This window comes from Mastomys coucha, unplaced genomic scaffold (assembly GCF_008632895.1).
Source record: "Mastomys coucha isolate ucsf_1 unplaced genomic scaffold, UCSF_Mcou_1 pScaffold15, whole genome shotgun sequence".
Classification (NCBI taxonomy): domain Eukaryota; kingdom Metazoa; phylum Chordata; class Mammalia; order Rodentia; family Muridae; genus Mastomys; species Mastomys coucha.
In genome coordinates this window covers 123,895,017-123,915,417 of record NW_022196897.1, presented here as the reverse complement: position 1 = coordinate 123,915,417, position 20,401 = coordinate 123,895,017, and the positions used below count along the sequence as shown (strand labels likewise).

Sequence of the window (20,401 nt, the reverse complement as noted above, 5' to 3'; positions counted from 1 at the left end):
ATATCTGATTCAGAAAGGTATACATCTTTGGTCCAGATGTTGAGGAGGGAAAATATACCTTTAATCTGGGCTTCTGCTGGAAGTCTGTATAATCACATAGAAGAAGAAAACCTCTGATTTTTCATGGCTCATCCTTACCTTGCTAGAGCATCCACCCCTTCGCTGGAATTGTAGCCTAATACTTTGGGATTTCACCATATACTGAAGAACAGCTGAAACTTCCAACTTTATGGACTGAGCAACTACAGGAGTCTTGGACTTTCCATTCACAACCAGCCATTGCTGGATAGATAGACTGCAACCTGTAAGTCATTCCAATAAATTCCTTTTAGATAGATGAGAGATGGATGGATAGATAGGTAGATAGATTGATTGATATATTATATATCATATATATTACATATATATGGAGAGAGAAGTTCATTCTGTAAGTTCCGTTACTCTAGAGAACCTTATTATAGGCTTTCTTATTTTAATAAAATTAATCAGAAATATGACTAAAGTAGTTTTAAATTTTGGATATGCTATCAGTAAGCTTCAGTTAGAAAAAAAAAAGAAAAAAAGAAAATACTTATCCATTAAAATTATTATTTTATATATTTTTGGATCTAACCAGCAATATTTACCAACAATTCTATTATGAGTGGTATTTTTATTTAGCCAGGAATGGTATTTACTGTCTACAGTATGCAGGTTTAATACATGACAAAATACTTGATAAAATGATGTGCAGAGATTTATGTGCTCGTGGTTTCAGAGGTTTTCAGTCCATGCTCACTTGATCTTGTTGCTTTGCACTTGCTCTACCAGAGTTCATCAATGTATATAGGTGGGAACAAATGGTGGCAGAATACTGTTTATCTTACAGCAGCTGAGATGCATAGATAGATAGATAGATAGATAGATAGATAGATAGATAATTGATAGATGATATAGATACATGGTTGAAAGATGGCAGATAGTTAATTAATAGATGATAAAGATAGGTAGATAGATGATTGACAGATTATGGATATAGATAGATGGTAGAATAAAGATAGGTGGAAAGATAGATAATAGATAATTGATAAATGATATAGATAGATACGTGGTAGACAGATGATAGATAATTTATAGATAGATGATAGATTAATAGATAACTGATAGATGATAACAATGGAGGATAGATAGATAATTGACAGATTATGGATATAGATAGGTAGATGTAGAATGAAGATAGGTCAATAGATAGAGAGAGAAAAAAGAGAGAGAGAGAAAGAGAGAGAGATAGGACTGAACATTAATATATCCTTCAAGGACACTCCCAGGGACCTAACTTCTTTTCTCTAGACCCACCTCTAAAGGCTCTGCCACTTTCAATAGGACCTTTGGCTGGTGAACATGATTTCAACACACAGCCTTTTGGAGAATTGTTGAGATTCAATAAGCACTATTTTCCTTGTTTCCTGAATTGTAATTATCTGAAATAATAAAATAAACTCCTTGAGTAAATCATTTCTTTCTAGTTTGTCAATCCAACAAAGAGCTATTAACCTTTTATTTGTTACTCAGTACTTGGCCCTAGAGATATACTTAATGTGAGACAATCCCATATAGTCACTTCATTCACCAGGCATAGAGTCCAGGGAAGATCATAGCACACTTTTCAGTTCAATTTAAGTTTTAAATTTTATGTTAGTTCATAAAATTCATGCAATGTGTTTCAATTAGATTCATCTACTTCCACAGCTCTTCTCAGATCCACACCCTGATCTCTACCCATACAATATTGTTGGTTTTTTTTTTTTTTTAATCAAGGCTATTTTGTGTCACCTATATATTCCAAGACCTTCTAGTGGGGCACAGTCTTCTTACTAATGTCTATATTCTTAAAGAAAACTGACCCCCCCACACACCCTCATCTCCTAGGAGTGGGACTTTGTGCCCACCTTCTGTCTACATGCTGGCATGTAGTCAAGTCATATGCATCTGTCACAACCTCTATGAGTTCATATGCTCAGGTCTTCCGCTGTGTCTGGAAGATGATGGGTTTTTTGTAGTTATCTGCTGCCCCTGGCCCTTACACACTTGTCACCTCATCTTCTGCAATGATCCCTATGCCTTACAAGGATGGAGTATGATATAGATGTCTTATTTAGGGGTGTGAATTCTGCAGTTTCTTATTCTTTGCACTTTGACCAGTTGTAGGTCTCTAAGTTGGCTGCTATCTACTGTTAAAAGAAGCATTTCTAAGGAAGATAGAGTTCTACCATAAGTTGTTAGAAGTCAGTTTAATATTATGTCCTTTTACTATAAAAAATAGTAGTGGGCTCTTCATTAGGGTCCAGGGCTTATCTAGCCACAGGTTCCTGGCTGCAAAATGGAACTAAGTCTGTATTTTATCATGTAGAATAGGCCTTAAAACCTAGTTATTCTCATGATATTCATGTCATTATTGTACCACTGGGCACCCTTGCTAAACTTGGCTGTTATTGTAGCTCACAGAGTTCACAGCTGGGTATGATTCATGATGAGTTTCCTTGATGGTGGCATGCACAGGACCATACACTATGAAAGTTATGCAGCAGCACACTGTTGAAAACATTGTATGTTTTCCTGCACATAGAGCAAGAGTCATGTGCATTCTTACAAAAAAATTGCACAGTAGAAAAATGCAGGCTTGTTTTATATTTACAACCTTACAATGTGTCACTCATTATGGGATGTCCAATCAATTACCTTAGTTTAAACCACAGAGTCCTATTTAGTGAAGATAAATTTGCCTTAAGTAACCTCAATCAGTGCTCAGCTGGTCATGTATAAAGGTCATCTCATTAATGCAGAAAACAAAGTGAGGAAATAATTTAACTCCAGTTTAATCATTATTCTTGGTAGCAAAATACCAGGATGGCCAGTGATGGATGTCATAGTAAACAAGCCCTTAAAGGATCACTTTGAAAAGAGTCTGAGGAAGATAAATACTAAACAAGTATTGCCACAAAGGAATGTGAAACTCCTGCAGACAATTACATAGCAGAGTTGCATGGTCTACAGAGTGGTTAGACTAAGGGATGGGTCAGGAGAGTGCCAGTCACAAGGGGAACTAGAACACACAATACTCAGTGGTTCTCAAGACTATGGATGCCAAAGTACAGTAGGGACCTTTTCAACTGCTGATGCCTGGACACCAGACTGGAGATTCTGATTCAATGGATCCAGGTATACCCAGGCCATCTGAAAGTCCACCCCAATAGAAAATAGTATTGGGAAAGTGTTTTAGAAGGATGCAGTGTAACACATTATAGTTAATAATGCAAGGCAAGAGTGGAGCAAGAGTCTTCAGGATTTTCTATAGCTAGAAACATATGACAGAGTATGTGACACTATTGTTCTTGCATGGTCTGTATTTTCCAATATAGTTTAAAACACTTTACCTTTGTCTAAAATTAATCATGTATCTAAAGTAATCCAAGATATGAATTTAAGAGAGACTTCAGTATAACCATTTTAATTATCTAATATTTATGTCTATAAAGACACAGGAGGCTTAATCTGAGGTAAAAAACCTGATAACTGAACTAAGTGAGTTTATTTTCTTAACTATATACAAAAACATCTATTTACAAGTCTTATCCTACAACTAAACTACTAGCTCTTTAGAAATATCTTTCTCTGTGTGTCAATCTGTCAAGCTAGTCTATCTTTCTCTTGAGCTCCTACAAACTCAGGAGGGCTCCTTAGCTCTTTTCTATAACATTGTTTTACCTGTGTCCTAATAGTTGTTTCTACAATTCCAAAGAGAGAATCCAGGTATCTTACCTGGAGCCTTTTCCTGTTATGTCTCTTCCAAGCCAAGACAGAGACAGAGAAAGAGACAGAGACATAAAGAGGGAGGGGGAGAGAGAGGGGGGAAGAGAAGAGAAGAGAAGAGGAGAGGAGAGGAGAGAAGAGGAGAGGAGAGGAGAGGAGAGGAGAGGAGAGGAGAGGAGAGGAGAGGTGAGGAGAGGAGAGGAGAGGAGAGGAGGAGAGGAGAGCTCCTTAAGGGTCCAATTTAATTTCTTGTAAAATAAGTCTCTACCTCCTCCCTTCCAACCTTGGCAGGCTAAACCATCTGACCATCATGGTGGGAGGTGCCCCCACCACTCCAGGGTAGCTTGAGGCCACCCAGCTGACTTTGCCTCAGATCATAGAGCAAAGAACACAAGACCTCTCCCTAGCAGCTTGCTTTAAAATAGGCAGGAGCTTTCCATTCTTTAGCATGTATCTGTGGATGCTTTTAGAGGTATACCCAAACTGCATCCCTTTAGGACACACCTAATTGCATTTGACAATCTCTCTGAGCTTTTATATTTTACTAACAATTAGGTTTTCTATGTATAATAATCAAATATCCTGTAACAATTCAGCAACATGCATAAGACCGTCTCAGGTTGAAAACTAAAGGAATTTGAACTCATGCTTCCAATCCTTCATATCCATGCCTCATTGAACCTCAACCCGGAGAGAAACATTTGTAAATTCCACAGTCCTAAAGGAAAGCTATGAGAGAAGGCCTGATCAGCTACACAAGTCATTTATTTTGCCACACCCACCTCAGTATATTAGTGCAGACATCAAATCAAAGGTTTACCATTAATGACAGGAAGGCAGGTTCTTCTAATGATATTTTTATCTCAGCCCCAAAATTAATATATGACATAAGAAATGAAGCTGATTTGATTGGAGACAATGATCCAAAATCTGTTTTTTACAGAAAAACAGATAGGTACTCACAAATGACTAAGTAAGAGATTTATGCTACCCTCCATCCTAGCTTCTGCAGGTGGCCCATTCACTGTTTCTAGGACACCTTGATATGCTGCTTTCCTTCAGGCCTTTTCACTCGATCTCTTTCCTGAGTTCTCCCTCTATCCTTCTCCATGGTCCATTTCCCTACTTCTCATAGTCACCCAATCAGAGATTTTCCCAGGGCTAACCAATGCACAGCACTGTGACAATTCTCTGTATACCCCAATGCTTCTGTTTTGTTTATGGTATTAATCAGACTGTGACATGTTAGAAAATTATGTATTTATTTCTGTGTTCCTGCTGTCACATGATGTACTCCTAGCTTGTAAACATGACATTATCAGTAGTTGTATCTGATTTGTTTCCTAATTTATCCTCACGGCATGCAGTGGTGCCTGGCAGATATTTAGTGTTCCAGATACTTGCTCTCTGATATCAATGTTGGCAGTATGATAAGAACACCAAGACACTAACCAGAACAAGTGCATGTTCTTTGGAGCAGGAGAAGACTCTACTAGGCAAGTAAAATAATATGCAAATGGACGTTAAGTGGAGATTGTAATGCATTTCATAGTGAGCTATGGACTCCATAGTTAGTGATTAAATTTTACAGAATTTCAACCTCCATTGAAAGTTACTATTTGATAGATGTGGACACTAGAATAAAAGTTAAACTAGTATTTATGAGGCATATTCCATTAAATTCCATGGGCATTTTATTTCATTAAAGCAAATAAAACTGTAATTTGAAGCTGAACTGTCTCCCATCTCTCTATCAAATACTCGAAATAGATGGTGATTTATGTTATGTGACAAAGTGAGCTATCCAATGCTTTCAGTTATAGGATATGGACATTATCTGCTAAAGTATGAGAACCTTTTCTTCCCTTCTCATTTTCTCATTTTCCAACTTTTCTGACACCATGCAATAATCCAATAAAATTATACATGCCAGAGCAATAACATCTGGAGTCCCTGCTTTGAATATCGCATTTCTCACTAATTGACCCATAGAAACCATGCCTGGGCATTCCTTCATGGAAGTAAAACAAGCACAGATTTACTTCTCTTCATTTTTTTTTAGGCTTATACATTCATTGCTTAGATGCAACCTGTATTACCTAGAAGAAACGATGGTGGTACCCTTCAAAGTTGAGTATGTACTAGGAACAATGGGGAGGCTTCCTGAAAGCATAGATGAGCCCCATTTCCAGATGTGTTGACTCAGAAGATCTGGAGCAAATACAGAAAATGTGTATTTCTTGTACACTCCTGGAGACATCAATCTATGATCCCTGTTTTGGGCACCCTTGGGGTAAAGTTTACCAACTGAGTTCGCAGGGTGCCATTGCCTCATCTCCATTTGAAAACTAACCTATGGAGGAGACCCATCAAACTAAGACTGAGCAGTGTATCACACTGATTAGGCTACATTGTGATCCAGACACAGATCTTAGCGGGCAGTGCTGCTTGAATCATTTCATGTGGTGTTGGGCTTGATTTCCTAGTACTCTGGTAAAGATTGCCATATATTTTTCCACCAGGGACTTAACTGGTCATTTGCTGTAGCTTCTGAGTTTTGTTTTGGTATCAGTGTACTACTGCTGGTCTCTTAAAATGAGGTTGGAAGTGCTCTATGTCATTGATTTGGGGGCGAGAGGATTAATATGAATTCATTCAGTGTCTGATAAAATTCACCAAGAAACTGTCTAGTCCTGGATTTATTTCTAGTTTTGATTAACTGATCAATCTCCTCATTAGTTATAGGTCTTTACAAATTTCCTATTTCAGTCTTGGCATGTTGTAGGTTTCTATGAACTTTTGAAATTTTTCCTGTTTTTTTTTTTCATTTGGTTTACATATTCATTTATAGGAGGAGCCTCTTGTGGCTTTATTTCATTGCCATCAATTTAAATATTTTCCCCTTTTCTCTTAATCTAGCTAAGCAGTGGTTATAAATCTGGGGGTTGAATGAGCCTTTCACAGCAGTTGCCCACGGACATTAGAAATTTACATTATGATTTATAAAACTCCCAAATTATAGTTATAAAGTAGCAACATAATTAATTTTATAGTTGTGAGTCGCTACAATATGAGGAATTGTATTGAATGGCTGCAGTATTAGGAAGATTGAGAACCAGTGAGCTTGTGTTGTTCTGCTAAATTTGTGTTTATTTCTTTTTCTAATTCCTGAGGTGCAGAGTTTAGTTGAAATCTTTTTGAATGAAGGCCTGCATCATCACAATGAATTCCCTTTCGTAATGGCATTGCTGCATCTCCTACGCTTGGAGGGGAAGTGTTTGTTTCAAAATACTGTCTACATTTCTTGGGCTCCTTGTTTATCCAGGAGCCTGATCATTAATTGCTATATAATTGAGATTTTATGGAATTCTTTCTGATATTATTTGTCTGGTTATTCCACTGTGGTCAGGAAAGAGACTTAGCACCTTTTCAATCTTTTGAAACTTTTAGGTCTTGAGCTCTGCTGCTATGCATTTCAGCTTGCAGAATGTTTTGTGTGTGCCTGAGAAGAATGCATTCACTGCTTCTGAGTGGAATGTTGAGTGTACATCTGTTAGGCCCACTTGATGAAATATTGCTCACATCTGCTTATTGATTTTTAGACTACATGTTATTTCCATTACCAAAAATGAAGCATTGAACTCTCCTACTATAGTGTTACTATCTATTTATGCATTCAGCTCATATATCTCAGACTTATCTATAAATACCATAGTACTCCAATGTAGGGTGTATATGTATCTTCATAGTTGTTATATCTTTTTGCTATATTGAACATCTTATTAACTAATACCCTTGTGTGTCTCTTATGATAATTCTTTATTTAAAAACCTATTTTATAATATACAAGTAAAGCCATCCCCCCAATTTCTGTTGCTTAATAAATATGCTGGATATCCCTTCATAATGTATGAATAACCACTCTATATTTAAATAGATTAAAACCTGCAATCAAAATTCATCGAGCAGATAAGTACATAAAAACCAATTATATGTTGTCCCAATAGACTCATTTTGGATTAAAACTACATATGAAAGTAAGTTGTTAACTTTATTGCTTACCTAAACTTTGAAAGGAAATATATCAGCACCTAGATATTACTACAAATTTGTTAAAACTATTTTTCAACAAAATTTAATCTCATCTGTTTCATTCCCTTCTCTCACCTTATCTTCCTCTATATAATTAATATTTATTGTTTGTATTTCTCTAAACAAATTGTGACTTTGTGTATGTAGTTATTTCAATTCATAAATTGTCTGTTTTCTAGATCCTTTCTCAACTTGCCTTTTTGAGTTAACATGCTGCATGTCATTTTAGAAATGACTGACCAGAGAAAAATAAATTAAATGATTCCTAATGATATTCTGCCATTCTCATAGACCAGAGCCTAGCTCAGTAGTCAATAGCAAGGCTTCATCTAGAAACTGATGAAGTAGATACAAAAACCCACAGCCAAACATTAGGCAAACCTTGGGGAATCCTAAGGAAGGTGAGGAAGGAGGTAGGATCTAGAGAGGTTAAGGATACCAGGAGAATATGGCACACAGAATCAACTAAGCAGGCCTCATAGGGGCTCACATAGAGTGAATCAACGATCGCAGAGCCTGCAGAAGTCTGGTCTAGGGCCTTTGCATAAATGTTACGGTTGTGTGGTTTGTTGTTCTTGTGATACTCCTAACAGTGGGAGTAGGGTATCTGCGATTCTTTCACCTGCTCTTGGTTCCCTTTTCCTCCTACCGGGGTACCTCATCCAGCCTTACTATGAGGGTTTATGCCTAGACTTATTCTAAATTATTATGTCATATTCAGTTGATATCTCTCGGAGGTCTGCTCTTTTCCGAAGAGAACTGGCAGAGGCATGGATTTAGGTGGAGGGAAGGTACAAGCAGAAACTGAAAGAAGGGCAAGGAGGGGAAACTTTGGTCAGAGTGCAATGTTTGAGAGAATAGTAATAATGATGAGAATGATGATGATGACGAAAATCCATATCTCATACTAGTTATGGCTTTAGTTCACTTACGTCTCTGCATTCTGATGTCTGTTATATGACTTTATCAACATTTTTACTCTCCCAGTAGATATTTATGATCTCTTAAGAGTTCTCATAATTATAGTAATACCAGTCACTAAATGTATATAGGTCTCTTTATATATGTTTATCAAAGACTTTGCTATCGGAAGTGTTCACTCATAGAATTCATTCAATGCTTCTTTGTCAGGTAAGTTGAATGAGTGACCCCAGTGAATGATCTTCATCTTGCTACTCCTTTCCCCTACAATAGTGTTACCCTATTCTCCACCCTGCTTTGGCTAACTACATGGTGGGTAGAAGCCTGAGAATGGGTTATATATTTTTGCTTTCTTCTTGTACAATTGAATGCTCTTGCACTTGCATCTCTGATACTGCTAAGAAACTATGTGTTGCCCGCTGAAAGGAAATAGTAAACACACATTAGAACTATGTGGATCAGAGTCCAAGGGTCTAAGGAGCTATCCTAAAGCAGAGTCAGAGCCAAAACCCAACCATACAACTCTCTGCATTTTCAGACTAAAGATGCATGAGTGAGTCTGTTAGCTGCAAGAAATGATTCGTATTTTAAGGAATTAGGACATTTTGGGGTTTTTTTCATATTACTGTATGCAAAATTTATTTGATGTATTTGATATTCTAAATACTTCTCCAAAGCAATTGATCCAATTTTGACTCCCACTAATAGTGGCTTCATGTTTAACACTTGATGACATAATACTTAAACATCTTTGCCAACAATATGGTTGTAAAAGCATAGTTTACTATGGTTTTAATTTTATCTCTCTAATTAACAGTGAACATATTTTCACATGCTTCTAGCCATCTCTACCTATGCATTTTATATTTTTATTTGCCTCAGCACTTATTAATAAGAGTTGAACCCTTCCCAAGTTGCTTTAAAAATTACTTTACAATAGAAGTATGCAAATATGGTAAATGAGAATAATTCTACCAAGTAAGACCATTTGGATCATCTGTGACTATTCTGACTCATAGTAATAGGTCGTTGCTCTTAAGAGAAGGCAGATGCCTTAAATTGGGGCTCAGTTCAAGTATGAAGAAACACCTTTGGGTTTGCCATAAAGTAATATCAACAGCAGTACTGTGTTTACCTAAGGCAGACAGCCACAGGCTGATTACATTTATTTCAACACTCTCATTTCAATAATTGAAGTAACTTGCCCAGCTACTTAACAAAAGATAAGTCTTAGTAGTTGAATATCACTCACTTATCCCTTTCAGGTACTCATTAATGGCCTGATTTTAATAGTTCCAAATGGAATACTATTCCATATTTCTGATATTAACCTATTTCAAAGAAATACTTTTGTTTTCTATTCAATACATTTATTTTTTTACATTTATGGATACCTTACTACATATATATTTAATTTTTAGTAATTGATAGTTTTCAGGTAGACTTTTCTACATGAAAAATACAAGATGTTTTTGTTGTTTGTTTTTTTTCTTTTTCAGAAACTGAAGATATTTGGGCATTTTGTTCTTCATCAGAACATGATGGAGTATTTCTTCCTTTTTTTCTCTAGCACACATGTTTTACAGTCCTGCATATTTCCTAGATGTTCTAAAGTGGTAAAAAGTCCAAACAAACAAACACAAACCCCATAGCATTACAGAAGTGGTAAGAGAAAGGAAAAGCAAGGGAGGAAACATATTAATATTTGCAAACTCATTTTAAAAACCCATTTCCCTCTGTGTTAGTGGATCTCTCCTTTATAAATTCTCAACCCTGTATGAGAAGATTCTGATGTGGCTCCCTCTTTCCAATAGAACAACATGCATGTGCTTTGTAACTCCAGATTGCTTGCAAGTCTTTACACGTCTGATTCTGTTGTCTGTAAAGCACTCAGGAAGCCTGCTGCTCAGGTGAAGGGAGAGAGTTTGCAAGGCAATGAGACAAACATTGTTTCAAAGACAACTGGGAAATCCAAGGCTGTGAAGCCTGAAGTAGTTATGGTAAGCACTTCAAGACAAATGGTGAAATAGCAGTGTGGTGCACATTTGAATCTTGAGACAAATGAGTCATTTTAACCTCACAAAATGGGCACTGGAAGTACTTCCATTTTACGGATGAATTAGGAAGACAGACATTTTAAGAAACTTGCCAGTGTCACAGACTAAAAGTCATAGAACTAGAATGCAAGGAGGACCTTAAGAACTCTGTTTTTCTGTGGCTGTTCCTTATGGAGAATTCTCCTTGTATGCATAATGTCTTGGCATTAGAACTGTTGGTGGCCTGGCCAGTGCCCAGCTACTGTGACTGCTAGCTATTAACTGCAGGCAGGTGCATGCATTTAGATATGGTCCCTGGCCAGTGGGAACCCTGGAGAAGTGTACATGTTCCTTCTACTTTGTTAGAGAAAGGAAGAAACCAAAGCTAATGAAATGCTATTGAATGCATAGACTGCTGCCTCAATTTGACCAAGGCCTTGGAACTATCTAGGCTCCAGAGCTCTCTGTGGAATCTGGTTGAGGCTAGGCTTCAAACGAAACTCTGATTTTGGCATATCCTCTTTCTGCCCCTTTTGGCTCCTCTCCCTGTTACTCTCCAGAGACACTTTCTCAGTTACTCATTTGTACAATAATCTCATCTCAGCTCTACCTCTCCAGATTCTGAACCTCACCCTCAGCATATGGACAAGCCTTGGCCTGCAGTGTACATGCAGCCATATGTTACCAAGGATACCTATAAATGTGGTCCTGTACCAAAACATAATGGTCTTCTCTGTTGTTTTTTTTTTTTAATTTAGTGAGCGGTTTTTGAACATAAAATTTGTCAATGATAATGTCTCATAATATCAAAAGATAGGACATACCACCTGCTCCAGCTAAGGCATCAAGTTGAGAGCATTCCCTATCTCCTCCAAGAATTCAATGAATATTTAAACAGCACAAACAGAAGGCATCAAATTTAACCAATTCAAAATTACAAGATGTACCTTACAATATCAATAATAACAGTAGCAAAAAATGCATCCCTAACAAGAGCTGAACTAACCAAACAATGAGAAAGCAAAGAAGTTATCAGTGAAAACAGTCAACTTAAAGGTGTGAGTGTGTGCCTTTGAAAGTTTGTGTTGGGCCTGGTGGAAGAAATAACTGATGATCCATTACCTTACCTGATGACCTGAAGGTCATCCATAACAACCTAGATTCTGTAAATCCTAGCCTAAGTTCTGTATCCCACAGTTCCTGATGTGTTTGTGCCTCCTTGCAGGCAAAGCCACTTGGTACCCAGCTCTGCTATGATACTTGCTATAACAGTGATCTTAACAGTCTGTGGATACCTTACCTGCCTTCCTCTCCCATAGCCCTTGAGATCAGCAACCGAGTTTAATTATTGACATATCCCCATCTCTTCCAAGCCAACAGCCCACAAGCAATTAGCACATATCTAGCCTTGAAATGAATGTATGATGACAGAAATGGAAACAAGCAATATTGGCATCAGACCTAAATTGACGTAAGAAGTTTGTATAAACTTTCTCAATCATGAAACAACAAACTGCTTCATCTGCAAAGGGAAGAATGACTACCTTCTATGTCTAGCATTGTCAGTATCCACATTATATCTCCATTCTTAAAGTGAAACGAATCTTTTGTTGAACTCAGAAGATGTTATACTTGTTGTCATTGCAGGCTTTCTATGAGAAATGTTTTCTATTTTGCCAAACTGTATTTTTCCTCCTAAAATTCTTTTTTCTCTTGTGTACAGAAATCCTGCTGTTCTTTTGTGCTCAGCCTAGTTCCTCTACCCTGGGGACTTCAACAACTACATTTTCCCCTAAAAGGTGTTTTCACTGTGCTACGTTAGAAAACACTTATTTTGTACCTTCCCATCCTTCATTGGTCTGGTATCATTGCATGGTATCTTAATAGCTAAAATCTGTATACTCGTAGACTATAGCTAGAAGGCTTCTAGGAAAATCAATGGTTATTACTTTCAACTAGAAGAAAGCCTCAGACTCCCGTTTCTTCATCTGTGTCCTTTCTGATCATTTTTATAAATGAAGAATCGAATATACTAATGTAAACCTATACTATCCAACTGTTACTTTCAATGAGAAAACCTTGTCAAGGCTATTGATACTTACTGGAGAGAAGTAATTTCCCACTTATCTTCTAAACTCATAGTTGGCCAGTTAGATTACTTGTCTGTTGACAAAATAACCCTGCCAGGCAAACAAGCATAAAAGTTTAGCAGTACATTATCACATGTGCATTGCTGTCATATCTGAGATCAGATGTGTGTCAGCTTGCTGATTTTGCTGGTTTGGGTTTTGATATCTCAAATGCCTCCTAGTTGTTTACCTGTTATGAAGAGCTACTGAGGTGATATGGACCAACTACACATCTTTATCCTCTAACATGATAGCCATGGTGTTATGGGAAGGACAGAGATAACAAATAACAGGCAGGAACTCCATTACTAGAGTCACAACTGGGATGCAACTATAACACATCCCTTGAGTTCAGTCAAATTGAGTGTAAGGTATTGAAATGCTCATGCTTCAAAATTCTGTTCTCAAAATTTCCAAATCCCCTTCAGTACCTACAACCAGCTTGAGTAAGTAACGTCATGAGGCAGAATACACACTGCCTGCACTCTTGGATCCTATAGAAGGAATTGATTATATACCCCAAATATCCCCAAGACTCCTGCCTGTGAAAATGTCTGGAGGACCTAAGAATGTGGCCTGGATAACATACACCATTCATCTGGCAGAACATATTTTTTAATGAATCTCTAAGAAACTGAGTAATAAAAATGGCATAGCTTAGCTATATTTTGGTAATTCTCATATCACATATAGGATAAGATGAGGACATTGAGCAAATCCTGATCCACAGTGTTCCAATTTCATTCTGACCGTGGTGCCCTCCATGGATCAATAGCACTAGGTGTTACAGAAGAAACTCATTTATCCCATACACACTTTCTGCAGTGGAATCCCAGAATATCCAGTCACATCAACTTTTATCAAGTCCCATGGCAATTAGTTCTCTAGAGCTGGCTGTACCTATCTACTTCAAGACTTCTAGTGGGTGAGAGAAGTAATACACCCCAAGTATATATGTTAGGTGTGCCTCCAATGAGACAGACAATCGTCACTCCTGAATAATCTCTCTACCTTCTGCACTTACACAGTCATCATTAACCCTTCCTACTGGTATTAAGAAGCAAGATTAACACTAAGATCTCATTCTAGAATTATAATATATATAGGGCATATACTTAAAATTAAGAAATAATAGGAAAATGCAGTATTCTACTTTTATGCTACAAAATCTAAATAGTATTAATATGACCAGATAAATATTATCATGATTGTTTTCTTTCATCCCTAGTTAAGGCTTAGAATTATAGAACAAGGCACAGAAAAAGTCTTTGAGAGATAATGAATGGAAATGACTACATTGCAGTTTTCTACATCTTACATAGATTCCTAATACATTACTTTCTTCCCTATTACTCAATAGCTCAAAATATTTACTTGTCTGCATTGTTTACTTTGTTTGTTGGTGAGTTTTGCTATGAATAGTGTAGGAATTATTTGGCCACGCTGATCCTCTAGTGTCCTGTTTTTAGACGTTTTCCTTCTTCCTTCCTCAGCCCTCTTCTCTCCTTCTCTTCAACTTCTTCTTTATCTTTTCTCTGTTTTCTTCTCTACTCTTGGTCTTCTTTCTATCACATTTATTTCTATTTCCAGTTTCAACAAATATTTCTTAGGGGCCTACTTCTGCCATCATTACTCTAAAACTAAAGGCACACCAGCAAGGGGCTAGGGAGAGCAGCTTCCCTTGCTCATGTTCAGCACAGATGAAAAGCATTTAAAGGTAATTACAATTCTCCTGGGGGAGTCCATTAGCTATCTATTATTAGCCCAAGCCAAAAGTCACATCTATACTTTACAGCATCACATTGAGTGCCAGAAACTGAAATTATAACATGCCCCACACATTTAAGGTGCTATATTTAAGGTTAAGATTGGTCTGTTCTCAATCTACAGTCAGACCACATTTTCTCATTTTCTTCATCCCGAAGAGCACACATTCACACACACATTAAAAAGGAATAAATTTAATTATGAATATGAACATAGTGTCACATTCATTTCAATCTTGTAGAAAACCTGGTTAAACCTCCCAGAGGATCTCTCTTTGTGTCACAACATCATCTTTTTTGTGACAGATTTCACACTTCTTTTATATTATGGGGTAATGACTAAATTGCTACTAAGGGAAATGGCATTTGTCTAATGGAAGAAAAATATTGGCACAGTGCAAAAGATCTGAAACATTCTGAATTCCTAAACCAGTTTCTCACCTAAGGGATAGAGTGTAGATTATATTATTAGTTACTATACTCCCCTCATCCTGGCAGAAAAGAAAAAGGGCTGTGGCTAATTCCAACAAGAAACACTGTGAAACAGAATGTGGCAAGAATTCACTTTTTGTATAAAATATGTCCCATGTAAAAATGTAACAGTACTTTTATGCCAAACATGCATTCAATAATGACATAATGGAGTGCCCACATCTTCTGGAGGAAAGAGAAGCTATTTTGGTCCATTGAGAGATGTAATGTATCAAATAACTAAAGAGCTCCTGTCAATACCATAATTTTCTTTTAAAAATATCCTGGAAGCATTATACTACTGGAAAATAAACCCATTAAAACTGATATTATCTACAATATTTTGAAAGACTATAGATTGTACTTTAATGTAATCTTTCATCTATATTTTCTGGCATAATGAAAAGTGGAGACTAACAAGAAATCCTGTACTTAATACCAAGTCCTCTCAGTGCTTCACTGTGGCTCTACATTTCTCTTCATGATTATTGTTTCACCAACACATGCACAACTTATTAACAAATTACATTAAATACCTATGATGTGCCAAGAATTCTACTATTGTGAATAAAAAGTGATATTTCAGTCTTCATAGAACTTATATTGGACAGAGATATTTTAAACATTTTAAATAACAAATTCAGAGATGTTTTTATTAGATATTTTCTTTATTTAGATGTCATATGATATCTCCTTTCCCAGTTTCCCTCCAAACAAAAAACAAAAAGCAACAACAATAACAAACCTCTGTTCCCTCCTCCCTCCCCCTGCTTGCCACCCCACCTTCTCTTGCTAACTGGCCCTGGCATTCCCCTACACTGGGGCATAGAATCTTCACAGGGCCAAGGGCCTCTCCTCCCACTGATGACCGACTAGGCCATCCTCTGCTACATATGCTGCTGGAACCATTAGTCCCACCATGTGTACTCTTTGGTTGGTGGTTTAGACCCTGGGAGCTCTGAGGGTACTAGTTAGTTCATATTGTTAGCCTCCTAAGGGGCTGCAAACCCTTCAGATCCTTGGGTCCTTTCTCTAGCTCCTTCACTGGGGACTCTGTACTCATTTCAATGGATGGCTGTGAGCCTCTACTTCTGTATTAGTCGGATACTGTCAGAGCCTCTCAAGAGACAGCTATATCAGGCTGGTTTGTCCTTCCTTCAGTCTCTGCTGCATAGTTAGTCTCTACAACTCCTTCCATGGATATTTTGTTCCCCCTTTTAAGAATGAATGAAGTGTGCACATTTTGGTCTTTCTTCTTCTAGAGTTTCTTGTGGTTTGTGGATTGTACTTTGTATATTCCGATTTTCTGGGCTAATATCCACTTATCAGAGAGTGCATACCATGTGTGTTCTTTTGTGATTGCGTTACCTCACTCAGTTACAAGTGCATTAAAGAAATAATTCAAAGCAATAAAAAAGAACTATGGGTTGAGATGGGGATTATCAGGAGACTATGTAGATACTAAAACATAGAAGATAAATACAAGCAGCTGTGTAGGATCAGTAAGTGTCATAGAAGATTCTAGCCTCTGAAAAATGTTAGAGAATATATGTTACAGCCATGAGCCTATGGTAGGTCATGTATATAGGATGTGCACTGTTAGGGATTTAATAGTCTTTCTCTAGGTCTGGATGCCCAAACTTTTGCTACCTGCATTATTAATACCTTATATCTATACCAACCTCCTTTAATGTTATTCCTTTGTGTTTGGGGTTCCAGAGCTACTTTTGGTACAGTAACAAGTTCACATCTCCAAAAAGGCTCCAAGGCCAATGACTGACTACTAGCAAGTATTCTTGATTCCCCAAAAAGCTCAGATTCTTGATTCCAAAGAAGAAAGCTACATAGTTTCATTTATGTGCTTCACACAGCCTAAAGTGATAAAGCCCGAACTGGAACTTGGCCTGAAATCTTTCCTTCCTTTCTTCTTTGCCACTGACTTCCTATATAGCTTCACTGGTATCTCCTTGGAGCCCAATTTGAATCAATTGCCTTTGGTCCAATTTTTGTGGTAGGTTCTGTACTTGTTGAAAGAGCCTTCAGATATACTCTACACCAACACAAGTGGGAGAGATTACATCAAGGTGAATGCTATGCTTGCATTCGTGATCCTGATATTTTACAATTGTAGTAGAACTCTGGAATAATTGATAACAATGATGAGGAATTATTGTAATCCTTCCACAGTATAATTTTATAACTCTAGGCAAAACTACATACCTGAGCTTAAGTTTTTCATGTACTTTGTGAAAAGCAAACCCACAGTGATCTCCCAGGAACTTTTCCTAGTCTAAGATAATATGTTACATGCATGCATGGTATGGGGGAATTATGAATAAATGCATATGCTATGAATCTACAAAGGAAATGGCCTACACATCGGAGTAGGGTTGTGAATTATTATTATTCCAGAAGGTAGTCTTTATTTGACTTATTACTCTATGCTAGCTGAAGCAAATTTAACAATCAAAAGCTCAAAAGTCAGTAGGGTAAAGGTATTATTCCAATCACTTTACCTCATATTTGAGTGAGCTTTAAGGAAGACTACTGAACCAATGGACAAGAAAAGGAGAAAGACTCCAGTGATAACTAACCTAAGAAATGTCTGTGCTCTGGGTGGAAAAGTTAGAAGCTGAAAAGGTCTATGCTAAAACTTGCAAGATCGTGTTAGTTATTGAGTCACTGGATCTAGCCCTGTTCAGTAATTCCTGCTTCAGAGAAGTAAAAATGTATCAGCATTCCAGAAAGGGGCAACTACTGCTGGAAATATGAAAGACACTCATAACTTCACAGCATGGCCTTAAAAGTCATTACACTTGGACAACTGGATTTAAAATTAGCTATAAAGCATTAGTAACATATTAGAGTTTCAGATTTCCAACTCTGTGGATAGAGAAGATACCAGAAGATCACAGAGATACAGAGAGCAGTTGGCCAAATACACAACACAGTATGCCATGGCACAGAACCAAGTCAGTGAGTAGAAAATTCAGGTCAACACCTTTCATTGCTTGTGACAGGCAAGCTAACCTTTAAGTCTGGTTCCCACAAATGTAAGGTAAGACAATGATTATACACATCTCATGGAGGAGTAAATAAAAGGGCACCTTTGGGATCTTTTATGATAATATATGCAACCAATAAAAACATCTTCCCTTTGTCCAAATTTGCCCACCTAACAGAAAAAAAAATATTGGCAACAAATTCCCTGCCTACCACTTTCTGTCGCCTTCCCCTTGACTTTCTTACCCCAATGCTGGTCCTGTTCCAGTTTCTCATGTGGCAACCCTACTTCCTCAAGATGAATATTAATTTTTACTTTTTTCCCCTACTTTTTGTCCTTTTACTGAGAGAAGATTCTGGCAGTTTTTCACAACTCAACACTCATTGGTCGTGAATATGAGACCCATCTATCATCTCTCTATCCCTCTCCAGTCCAAACGGCTCAACTACCTATTCCTATTAATACTAAAGAACATCTATTCTGTAGATCTTTTATTCACTTTAGTTTATGTGAAAATCATAACATTTTTCCCATCTCTAGGCAGTTTTTCCATACAAGCTGACTTTGTAAAGAAAAGCAAAGCCTTTACATCCACAGGCATTTTTGTTCCTATCTAAAATTAGTGCAGCTGCTGCTATACTATTTTAGGGAACGCAGGACATGTGCCTCTCCTCAGACGTACCAGCTTGTCCAGTTATGAAGCAGCATACGTTATGGAGTATGTATGTTTAGCATCAAACTCCAACACCACAAGGCTGCAGCTTCTGCTCATTTACCACAGAGTTGGCAATTGTGTGATTGGTGAGCACAGAGGCTTGTAGGAAGGATAAACATGATTTTTATATGAAAAATATGTAAGAGAGCAAAAAGTCCAAAACAGGGAATGCCTGTGCCAGTTTGCCTTCCATTGCTGAGACAAAAGCAGCAGAGAGAAAGTGGGGGGAGTTGGTTTACATCAGAGCTACAATCCATCATGAAGCAAAGTCTGGAACCAGAGGCAGGGATCAGGATTCAGGAACTTGCAAAGATTATGGGAGAACACTGCTTACTGTCTTGTTTCCGGTAGTTTGCTCAGACTGCTTTCTTATATAACCCAGAAGCACCTGCCCAAGGGTTAGTGGGGCCCTCTCACATCAATCATTAAGAAAATGGCTAATAGACTGGCCTACAGGCCAGTCTGATGGAGTGAGTCATTTTCTCAATTCAGGGTCCCTCTTTCCAGATAAGTCTGGTTTGTGGTAAGATAACAAGAAGCTAACCAACAAGTCCTGCAAGGGGACACGCAGTAAGTAAGGATGCTCTCAAGAGGAACCCATCCAGGGTAGGAAAAGCAGAAGACAACAGGAGAAGACAAAGGTCTTTTCAGAAGTCTACTTCCAATTTGGACTCACAAGAGCTGCATAATGAGAATGACACCAAGATCCATCATCATCGAAAGCTGACCCCAGAAGAAGGCACTGTAGATATCTGTACTGGAGCAGTTCCTGGAGGCAGGCACCAACCTTGTCAAGAGAAGGAGCAACAGCAGGCAATGAACAATGGCTGAGGTGAAGGGTCTCACATAAATTTTAGAAAATTTGTGTAAATTTTTTTTCTCAACTCAGGTGAGAAAAAATAATAGAAACAATGGAGTATGAGAAAAGAAAATGGAGGGTTTAGTATTGAGCCAGCACAGCTCCTGATTTTGTTCAGCTCTCCAGCACTAAAGATAGTATTTCAGCAAAATAAGTGCTCAATAAGTACACAGTAAGTAGAAATTTCTTGGAGACAAAATAGCCTACTAGAAATAGTTATTAAATTTAAAATCAGGACATATTTATAGCACCTGGAAAATTTGATTTTCAGGATATTATAAATTGAATCAAATCAAGTAGTTGACTGTATCTCATTTGTTGTATTGTTTTATCTTCTCTGGCCTTCAACAGTTAAAACAATAAATAAAACCTGAAAACAAATAAACAAAAGCAAGAAACCATGGAAAAGAAGAAGAAAACAACTAGAGTTGCAGAAGAAGGAAGGGCAGATATGGAACAGCCTAGAGCCCCAGCACTTGGGAAGCTGAGGTATGAGTGAGAGAATTCAAGGCCAGCCTAGGCTATATAGGGAAAATGAGTTATACCACACAAACACATACACAGAGAGAGAGAGAGAGAGAGAGAGAGAGAGAGAGAGAGAGAGAGAGAGAGAGAGAGA

At 37.5% G+C, this 20,401-nt stretch overlaps 1 long non-coding RNA gene across 1 annotated transcript in view; it reads right to left on the bottom strand.

The window, feature by feature from the left end:
• Positions 1–232: 232 nt before the first annotated feature.
• LOC116091016 overlaps positions 233–20,401 on the bottom strand; it is a 44,694-nt gene continuing 24,525 nt past the window's right edge. Inside the window, exon 3 of the long non-coding RNA XR_004118891.1 lies at positions 233–302. This is a non-coding gene — a long non-coding RNA (uncharacterized LOC116091016). The remainder of the gene's footprint in view (positions 303–20,401) is intronic.